Source organism: Pituophis catenifer, unplaced genomic scaffold, assembly GCF_029215685.1.
Source record: "Pituophis catenifer annectens isolate HBS135680 unplaced genomic scaffold, rPitCat1.0.hap2 SCAF_15, whole genome shotgun sequence".
In the NCBI taxonomy this organism is placed as follows: domain Eukaryota; kingdom Metazoa; phylum Chordata; class Lepidosauria; order Squamata; family Colubridae; genus Pituophis; species Pituophis catenifer.
The window spans coordinates 15,080,385-15,090,795 of record NW_027256895.1 but is presented as its reverse complement, the minus strand read 5'-3'; positions in this window follow the sequence as shown (position 1 = coordinate 15,090,795).

Sequence of the window (10,411 nt, the reverse complement as noted above, 5' to 3'; positions counted from 1 at the left end):
CATGAGCTGTAAGCCATAATCATCAAAATTATGACAAATCAAGGCTTGAACTATATAAGGGAATATTTTTCTAGGGGAGTGGGCAGAAGAATAAAGATATTAAGAATAATTATGGTAATTTTGTAGGAAAGTGGGTGGAGACAGGTTAGGTTATGGATTGTTTAGTTTAAAGAAAAGGGATATTATGTATAGATGTGAATATATGTAATGAAGGGGGGGAAGGAAATGGGTAGTTGAATTGAATAAGTGTTAAATTAGGATTTATTGAGTAGTCTTAGAGTGGAAGTATGTTTTGAAATGTTATAACGTATGGGGGGTAGTAAAAGGGTAGATCACGAGCGGAAATTGTTAAATTGGGAGATATAATAATATTATTATGTTAAATTAGGAATTATTAGACATTGTTATAATAGAATGTCACTTTGAAATGCATATTATAGCATAGTATAAGGGGGGTATGATAATTTTATTAGAAAGAAAGGGTCAGTATATGGAGATGGAGTAAGTGGATGGTAAAGCATGATATAATCTGTTATGAATTTGGGTTTTATTATGAAGAAGTCAAAGGGGAAGGGGGGATGAGGGGGGTTAGGGAGGAGGGGGGGAAAAAGGGGGAAAAATTTGTATTTGAAAAACTTTTTCAATAAAAAAAAAAGAACTATGAGTAGGTTGTGGGAAAATGTAGTTTTATAGAACCATAGAAAACTATGGGAGAAAAAGACCTATTAGTCCATTGAGTCTGTCCTTTAAGTTTTTTTTTCTTTTCTTTTTAATGTATTTGTAATTATTATTTTTAGATCATAGATTTTTATTTTATTTTTTATTTTTACTTTTCACTTGCCACATACCTCTTTGTATGTGGAGGTGGAGATGGCAATAAGCAATTACATAGTCCTTGATATTCTAAAATATTAATAGTGGATAAATTGATTGGCAAATTGACCATTCATTTTTGCCATGTTGTTAAAAATGTTTAGCTTAATCATTTAGTTCTCAGAATATGGAATTACAATAATTAAGAATACGTAAAAAAGTAGTCTCTGCTTTGCATTAAAATATGTTGAAAATTATGACTCTGACTGATCTAACTTTAACTGTCTTTATAATTGTAGCCCAGTTATGAACTTAACTTCCAGTACAAAGAATAAGTCAAGTAGAATGATATAACTAGATTAAAAATGACAGAATAACAGAGTTGGAAGGGACCTTGGAGGTCTTATCTAACTCCCAGCTCAAGCAAGAAACCCCATACTATTTCAGACAAATGGTTGTCCAATTTCTTCTTAAAAACCTGTGTTGGAGCACCCACAACTTCCGGAGGCAAGTTATTCCAATGATTTCTTTTTATCAAAAGTTTTTTTTTTTATCTTATAGACAAACAAACATAGAATACATAATCCAACATTCAGTGTATCATCTGAGTACATCTTTTGTGTCTTTTTCTTACTCCTCCGATATTTATCATTTCTTAATATCATCATTTCTTTAATTATAACATTTTCCCCACATTTCTTAATTTTCTATTAATAATTTATACATTTTTCTACTTGCTGTTCTATTAATACATCTATCTATCTTCTTTCTCCTCTTTCTTCATTATAACATTATCCTATCTATATCTCTTCTCCAACCAATCATAGAATTGCCCCCATATTTTAAAGTATTCCGATTCCTCTCTTTCTTTAACTATCAAGGTCAATCTATTCATTCCTGCACAATCCAATATTTTCTTAATTATTTCTTCTTCCATAGGGATTGTCTCCACTTTCCATTTTTGCGCAAATGCTATCCTCGCTGCAGTTATAACATGTACAATCAAATATATGTTCTCCTTACTAAATTTCTCTGGTAAAATATCCAATAGAAACAGTTCAGGTTTTAAATCTATCTGTTGTTGTATCATTTCTTCTAACCATGTTTTGATTTTCATCCAATAATTTCTTACTTCTGGACATATCCACCACATATGATAGTATGATCTTGGTATCTGATTACATTTTCAACATTTTGCATATTTATCTTTAAACATTTTTGCCAGTTTTCCCCATGGCATATGCCATCTATAAAACATTTTATATTGATTCTCCTTATATGCTGTGGACATTGTTAATTTATAATTCCTTTCTCATAGCTGCTGCCCTTTATCTAACTCAATTGAGTATCCAAATTTTTTGGCCAAGGCTATCATTGTTTCTTTTACTTGTTCTTCTTCTAACTCAATATTAAATAAATAGTTATATATATTTTTGATTATTTTTTCATCTGTTTCTATGAGTATCTTATCCAGTTCCGTCATTTTGAAATAAAAACCATATAATTTAGCATCTTTTTCATATCTTGTTTTAATTTGCATATGAGTATACCAGTCCATCTCAATGTTCTGCCCCAGCTATGGACCCCAAAGAAGGCAGCACACACAAAGTCCGTACAAACCTTAATTTACTAATTAAGGACTACTAATGAGCTTTCTTAGTAATTTTTTGAATACAAGTACAGTTTAAATCAGTCTTTTCTGAACAAGGGCTGTTAATTTAACTTCATTAACAGCCGACAAGAATCAAAAGAATAAAAACTCAATTCTGAGGCACAGTATTTCAGATAACCGTAATCTTACTGTGGTTGGCAGAATGCCCAGAAGCAATTTGCAGGAAAACTGATAAGAGAGACACAAGAGCTGAATCAAAACGTTTCTGGAATCAAGACGCGAAGGAATATAAACAAAGTTGTTTCCTGCAAATTGCATCAGTTGTTGTCCTTCCTTAAATAGGCTAGGGGAGTGGCCAATTAGCCCCAAGCCTTACTCTCAAGGAGACCTCCTCCTGAGAAGCCACTCCTGCCTTTTAATAGCTCTGCATACTCGTGCATCGAGAAGAGGCTCTTCCTCTTCTTCCTCTTCACTTATGGGAGCTTCTGGAGGTTCTGAAGGCCCTGGCTGAATCCCTGCCTCTGGCACCACCTCTTCTCCAGCCTCCTCATTGTCTGACTCGAGTGACAGCTGCACAGGCTGCTGGCGCAATACCACACCAGCCTCCTCACTGTTGGAATCAGCTACTAACTGCACAGGCAGCTGATGGGCCACAACAGTCAATCCCTTGTTCTTCTATTTCTTGTTTCCCTTTCAATTCCCCCTTATTTGTTAAAATATCTTTATATCGAAGAATATTTCTAATATTAATAATGTTTGGATGTATTAGTGCTTCCATTGTTGATAGCCATGCTGGTATTTTCATATAATGTTTCTCTCTAATCTTCTCCCACACTAATAGTAATGCATTTCTTACCTAATGTCTTTGAAAATAAGTATGCATTTTACTTCTACCATACGATAAAAAGGCATGCCATCCCAATTGCAAATCATGACCTTCCAAAGTCAATAGTCTTATATTTTTAGACCAATCCATTCTCTCATCCAAGTCAACGTTGCTGCCTGATAATACAGTTCCCAGTTCAGTAGTCCAAAACCTCCACCGAGTCTTGCATCTTGTCAAAGTTTTGTTTTAATTCTTGCTTTCTTCCCTTGCCAAATAAATTTCCTTACTATTTTGTTCAGATGTTCAAAATATGTTCATCTTTATTATTGCTATCTTTCCCATTAATGATAACTGTAGATTTTTCCATTTCTCCAAATCTTCCTCAATTTGTTTCTTTAGTTTATAATAATTATCTTCCTTTATCGTTAAACATCTTGAGGTTAAATATATTCCTAAATATTTTACTTTCTTCAGAATTTGAATATTTATTGAATATAAATTCTCTGTCAATTCTCTTTTTCTGTTTTTCTGTAATATTTTTGACCAGTATTTTTGTTTTGTCTTTATTTATTTTTAGCCCTGCTACCTCTCCATACTCTTCTATTTGTTCTAATAATTTAGGGCACACTGTTTGAGGGTCCTCCAATACAAAAACTAAATCATCTGCAAAGGCTTGTAATTTATATTCTTCTTTCTTAATTTTCATTCCTTTTATTTCTTCATTTCTTCTTATGTTTCTATTTAACACTTCTTTTTTTTTAAAGTGAATTAAAATTTAATATAAAGGAAACCAAACAATAAGAGATACAGCAATCAGTCTTAGAACTGACAATGAAGGTATCAAAAGTGTGGATCTACCTTCTACAGTCAACTGTCAACAGTAATGTCCATTCAGGCCCAGGTTTCTGTGAAGTCAGAATATCCCTCTGAAAATAAAACCTGAATATAGCTAAGAAATAAGCTTTCCAAAGGAATTTGCCAATTGAGAAAAGAGCTGTTTTTTTTTGTTTGTTTTTTTCAAAAGTCTATTTAACACTTCTAATGTTAATATGAATAAAAATGGTGACAGTGGACATCCTTGCCTTGTGCATTTCATTATATTAACTTTTTCTGTCATCTCTTCGTTTATCATTATTTTTGCTGATTGTTTTTTATAAATTGTTTTTATCATATCTGTAAATCTCTCCCCAAATTCCATCATCTGTAATTGTTCTATCATAAATTGCCAGCTCACATTATCAAATGCTTTCTGTGCATCTAGGAACGTCATCGCCATTTGTTTTTCTGAGTGTACCTCATAATCAGTGGTAAAATGTAAAATTTGTTACTACCGGTTCTGTGGGCATGGTTTGGGGGGTGGGTGGGTAATGTGATTGGGTGGGCATGGCCAACTTTTTTAAAAAACTTTTTTTTGGCCAACTTCTTGTTCTGCCTTCAGATCCTTTGGAGAATAGGCTGACCCGCTCTTCTTTGTGATAACCACTTAGATATTACTATGTTTCCCCAAAAATAGGACCTACCCTGAAAATAAGCCCCAGCATTATTTTCACACCTGTGCCTAATATAAGCTCTGCCCCAAATATAAGCCCTGGTGAAAGGAGAGGGCATGGCCTGCATGCATGGGCCGATGATATCATGCAGCAGCTGCAGACCGCATAGCACAGGTGAGTTTATTACCTGTACAAGCAGAAGACAGAGGCAAATATGTGGAAAAGCCAAGAGTCAATGGGCTGGAGTACTGGCCACTAAAGTGAGGCTTATCTTCACATGGCGGCATCAGCAGCAGATGGAGGCAAAAGCACGGGGCAGAAGACAGGTGATCCAGACATGCCGTGCAGGCCACAGGCAAGCCGAGATACATGAATACAAGCCTACCAGGAAGCAACAGGGGGCTCATCTTCACATCTCTCAGCTTGCCTGCATCCTGCATGGTGCATTTGGATCACATGCCTTCTGCCCAGCGTCTCTGCCTCCATCGGCATGCTGGTGCCACCATGGGCTCCCTGCTTACTCCAGCCTACCAAATCTTTGCTTTTCCGCAGTCCTCTTGGCATGTACATATGGCCTGCCTTCCCCCCGCACTTTTACCTCCATCTGCTGCTTGGACAGGGAATCAACTCACCTGTATTTTGGGGGCTGTGCAGCCCCAGAGTGTGCCAACCAAGGGATCAGTGGGCTGCAGCTACTGCCTAATACCATTGGTCCCCCTACACAGGCCGATTACTTTGAAATCATGTTTCTCTGAAAATAAGCCCTAGTGCTTATTTTGGAGCCCCCAAAAATATAAGATTGGGTTTTATTTTGGAGAAACATGGTAGAACACTGCAATCATATGATCCCAAATTCTTCTTTTCATTAAACCCCCACATACTTAATTCCTGCAATCATTCTTCATGTTTCAACCTTCAGTTCCCTAATCATTTTTGTTGCTCTTCTCTGCATACTTTCTAGAGTATGTCAACATCTTTTTAATATAAAATCAATCTGCTGCTTATAAATAAAGGGGGATAGGAGACTATAACACAAGGAGTCTCCTTCTCATAGCCATTCAACCACAAAATTTTCCTGGGGTCAAAAAAACTGTTACAATTACTTAGACTTAATGGACCTTCCTTGTTGAAGATCTGCAAACAGAAATGGAGGTTGGCTGCACATCTGGTGATGAGTTCTGAATTACTTGCAATCCTCTAAAGCAGCCTTTAATTCTCTTGTAGGACGTCAGCTCCTACCCCCTTCCAGAAGAATGAAATATTTTGAGGCATATTAAGAAAAGGCAGAATATTATATTTCCCTAAAGGAGAAATGGAGAAACATGAAAGAGGAAGATAAGTATCTAGGTAGCTCTATTCATAAGCAAAGCAAACGCTACAGGCAGAAATCCATACAAGACAGGATGGTAGGATTAGCCCCTTAACCAAGATCCAACACAGGACAAAACCATTAAGCCACAATAGGAATTGCCCAACACCCTTTCAGAAAACAAGCCCCTTCATTGCATGTCTCCCAGAGCAGTCCAAGCTTCACCTGGGAGCTCAGATTAACAATGAGGCAGAGGTTGACCAAATTAGCTCAGACAAGCACCTAGGATTTGCATTTCCTCTTTTGCCTATAGAGCCAGCTATGACCCCTACATAATAGCAATAGCAATAACACTTAGATTTATATACCACTTTACAGTGCTTTACAGCCCTATCTAAGCAGTTTACAGTGTCAGCAGATTGCCCCCAACAATTTGGGTCCTCATTTTATCAACTTTCGAAGGATGGAAGGCTGAATCAACCTTGAGCCTGGTGAGATTTGAACTGCCAAATTTCAGGCAGCCAGCAGTCAGCAGAAGTATCCCAGAGTACTGCACTCTAATCACTGCACCACCATGGCTCATAACCACTATATAACCCCATAGGAATCTGACAACAACCAATAGAATATTAAAGGACATATTCAACCACATGGTTTGATCACATGGAGGCTCATGTCATTCATCAACCAGGAAAAAAATATATGACCCACTTTATGTTACTTTGAGAATATGGATTTAAAGTGAACTCATTGACAATTGAAATGAGTTAAAAGATCCAAGAAGTATTTTATTTTGCAACTATATTAAAAATGTGCCTGTCCAAGATTTTAGAACTTTCTGTTTTGAAATTTATTTAGATGTAGCCCAATTAAAAACTTATCTCCAATGATATTTTTTTATTTGCTTAGTTATGAGGCATTACCCTCCTCCAATCCCAAAGGATTTTCAGAAACGTACAGTGTCAGGATCCACGTGGGTGGATCCTGACACTGTAAGGATGTCAGGTGTGGTGGGTGAATCCAAGTAATTCACCCACCATATATCGAACTCCGAGGCATGGCTTTCACTCAAAGAACAAATTTATTTAGGTAGACCATCTTGGTGCTACTTGTGAAAAGCCAGAACTAAAGTTCCCGGGCTTTGCACTCCAATATAAGTTTCAGTTTTCTCAAGCTTCCCAAGCAATCAGTCACATTGTCCAACCAAGATGGCAGCTTGTTGCTTGGTGACTTCTCTCCTCCTCCTCTGGTCAGTGAGCCATTGAAATGTGCATGACTCATCAACTAGTTATGCTGTGGCGACAGAAGGTTCCATCCTCCTCCAGCTCAAAACTGTGTCAAACTAAATTAATGTTAGAATACCCCAGGATACAACCAGTCCCATGCCCAAGTAGAATTCAGGCTTGACAGGCTGCCCCCCCCTCAACAACAGGAATGTCCCTACAAGATACAAAGCACAGTGGGGTTAATCAATGCCACTAGCCCCCTCTCCCTGCCCCAGGAGGTCCCTTTGGTTTTTGAGGGAACTTATCATGGAACTGCTTTATCAATCTATCTGCGCTCACTTTTCAACTCTTTACTCAGGTGGCCTCAGAAAGGGGATACCCCTTCCAGTATAGTAGCTATTCCAATTTTCCCCTTTATACTTTGGAGTCTAAGATCTTCTTTATCTCATAGTGAGTCTGACCCTCGATTAACATGAGATTAGCCTGACCCAATGGCCAGAGTTGCGAGCCACTGACTGGCTTCAGTAGACTGCAGTGGAATACCGGTTGCACCTTCCCCAGCAATCAGGGAAGTTGAATTTGTACTATGACCGGGTTAATCACTTTCATTATTGGGAATGGTCCTAGGAATTTTGGATCAAGTTTCTTAAAGGCAAGCTTTAGTTTCAGATACTTTGTGGACAGGTAAATCTCCCACCTTAAACTCCAGTTGGGTAGACCAGTGCTTAAAAATGTGCCTCTCCAAGATTTTAGAACTTTCTGTTCTGAAATTTATTCACCTTGTAAATGTAGCCCAATTAAAAACTTATCTCAAAATGTTACAAGAGCATAGAGAGAGTGGGGGCTTTGGTCTCCCCTGCTGGGAATTATATTATCGAGCTTCACTGCTAGCCTGGATGAAGGAGGTCTTTATTAGATTTAGAAGGACACGACCTACAACACGGCTGGCATGCACTGCTGTGGAGAGAGAGAGGTGAACAGTATAAGTATTTCAAGAGACATTATCTAAGGCGAATATTGCTGGAAACCTGAGAGATATTTAGAGGAAAATTTTATACCAAGATCTTAGAACCAGATCCCAACCTGGTTCTCAGCAATAGAAGCGATGATATACCCAACAACTCTTAAACAGGATAATATTTTTAGATATAAAGATCTTATAGATGCCCAAGGGATATTAAGGTCTAGAGAAGATTTGGTTGATAAAGGAATTAGGCTAGATTGGTGGACCTATGTTACAGTTCAATCTCGTTGCAGGAGAGATAGAGATAATTATGGGATATATGTGATGAAACAGAGTTTTGATAAAATATTATTGGGAGAGGACCATAAATACATAACCAAAATGTATGCACAATTGCTTGAGCGAATGATAGGAGAAGAAGTTGTAAAAGACACTATGATTGCCTGGGGGAAGAATTTTGGGTACTTGATCCTCCTAGAAAAATGGCAACAAATGTGGGGGGAATATATTAAAATGACTACGGCAACGTCTTTCAAGGAAAATGCATATAAAATGTTATATAGGTGGCATCTCCCACCAGCAAGAATTGTCAAAATGTTTCCGGGTGCATCAGAGTTATGTTGGAAATGTAGGAAAACCAGAGGTATGTATTTCCACCAATGGTGGACTTGTATAATGGCAAAGAAGTATTGGAGAAGGATTAAGAATTGGATTAAGGAAATTACTAATGTGGACCTCCTATGGAAACCTGAGATATATTTACTAGGTATTCTCCCAGAGGAGCTGAGTAAGAAAAAATGGTATCTCACTCTACATATTTTAGTTGCAGCTAGAATAGTGTTCGCCCAACAGTGGAAAGAAAAAGAGATACCAGCCAGTCCCCAAATTATAAACAAAGTATTGGAGTGTGCTGAGGCGGATAGAATGACGTATATGTTGAAAGAAAAAGAGGATTCTGAATTTTTTCAAAGTTGGGACAGTTGGTATCGATGGTTGAATAAAAGAATTGAGACTAAGTGAGGGCCTATGTTAATACGAAGAGAGATACACTTACTGAGATTGAGAGATAATTGTATGAAAATCACATTTGGGGATTACTTACCTTATTCTGTGTTATGGGCATAATTATTTACTAATGAGGGCAGGAATATTATCTGCCAGGATACACGTATTGAATGGGGGAGGGAGGGAGGGGAATGTATGGTTTTTGTTTGTATGTATAAACAATGTTTTTGTCTTGTGTTGATTTTAACTTGAAAAAATTAATTAAAAAAATTATTTTAAAAAAACTTATCTCCAATGATATTTCTTTATTTGCTTAGTTATGAGGCATTACCCTGCTCCAATCCCAAAGGATTTTCAGTAATTTACAGACCTGCTCCTAATAGGACATTTAAACCAAACGTCATGATAAAATTGAACTACAAATACAATAACTGAAAGTAATTAAAGACCCTCCCAATAGAATAAAGGGAGGGGGGTGGAAGTCTACCACAGGATGCGTCTGCTTGTCTTTGGCTTTTTGGATCAGTCATTTTTTAATGTGCTTCCAAGAATTCATCATGGTGGGAGACAATATTCTATTATTCCAGAGAATTCCATCTTTACAGCCACAGAATTAGCACAATGTTTTTTTAATGATATTTTTTTCATTGGAATTGTTTTTTTTTCCTTCTAGTTTCTGTATAATTGTCAGTTATGGGCCCTTTGGTTCTTGAGCTCATGGATGTCATCATCCTATTTCTTACTCAAAATCTCTAAGGAACTTCACTGAACATCCATTGTTTTCTCTTATAATTACCAGCAGAGTCTCAGTAATGCAACTTCTTCTCAAATCCTTAGGGATGTCCAAGGGACAACTCCCCAAAAACAGGCGAAGACTGAAAGGTGGCATTATTTGTGGAACCAGAGGGCTAGAAATGTCACAATCTGAGAAAGAATATATATGCAGACTATTCTAAATAATTACAGCCTCTTCTTCTTCTTCTTTTTTAATGCTTCATTGTTGCAGAAGGAAATGGTTCATATCTGCTGATGAAAATCTTCCTGAAAGAGATGGTATTTTTCCTGGCAGTAATAGCAGTCCTATTGCCAGTGGTTACATGCCTTATTTCTCGTACTTCTCGCAAAGAATGTGCCATAGGGAAAACTCCATTTATTAAGCACAAGGA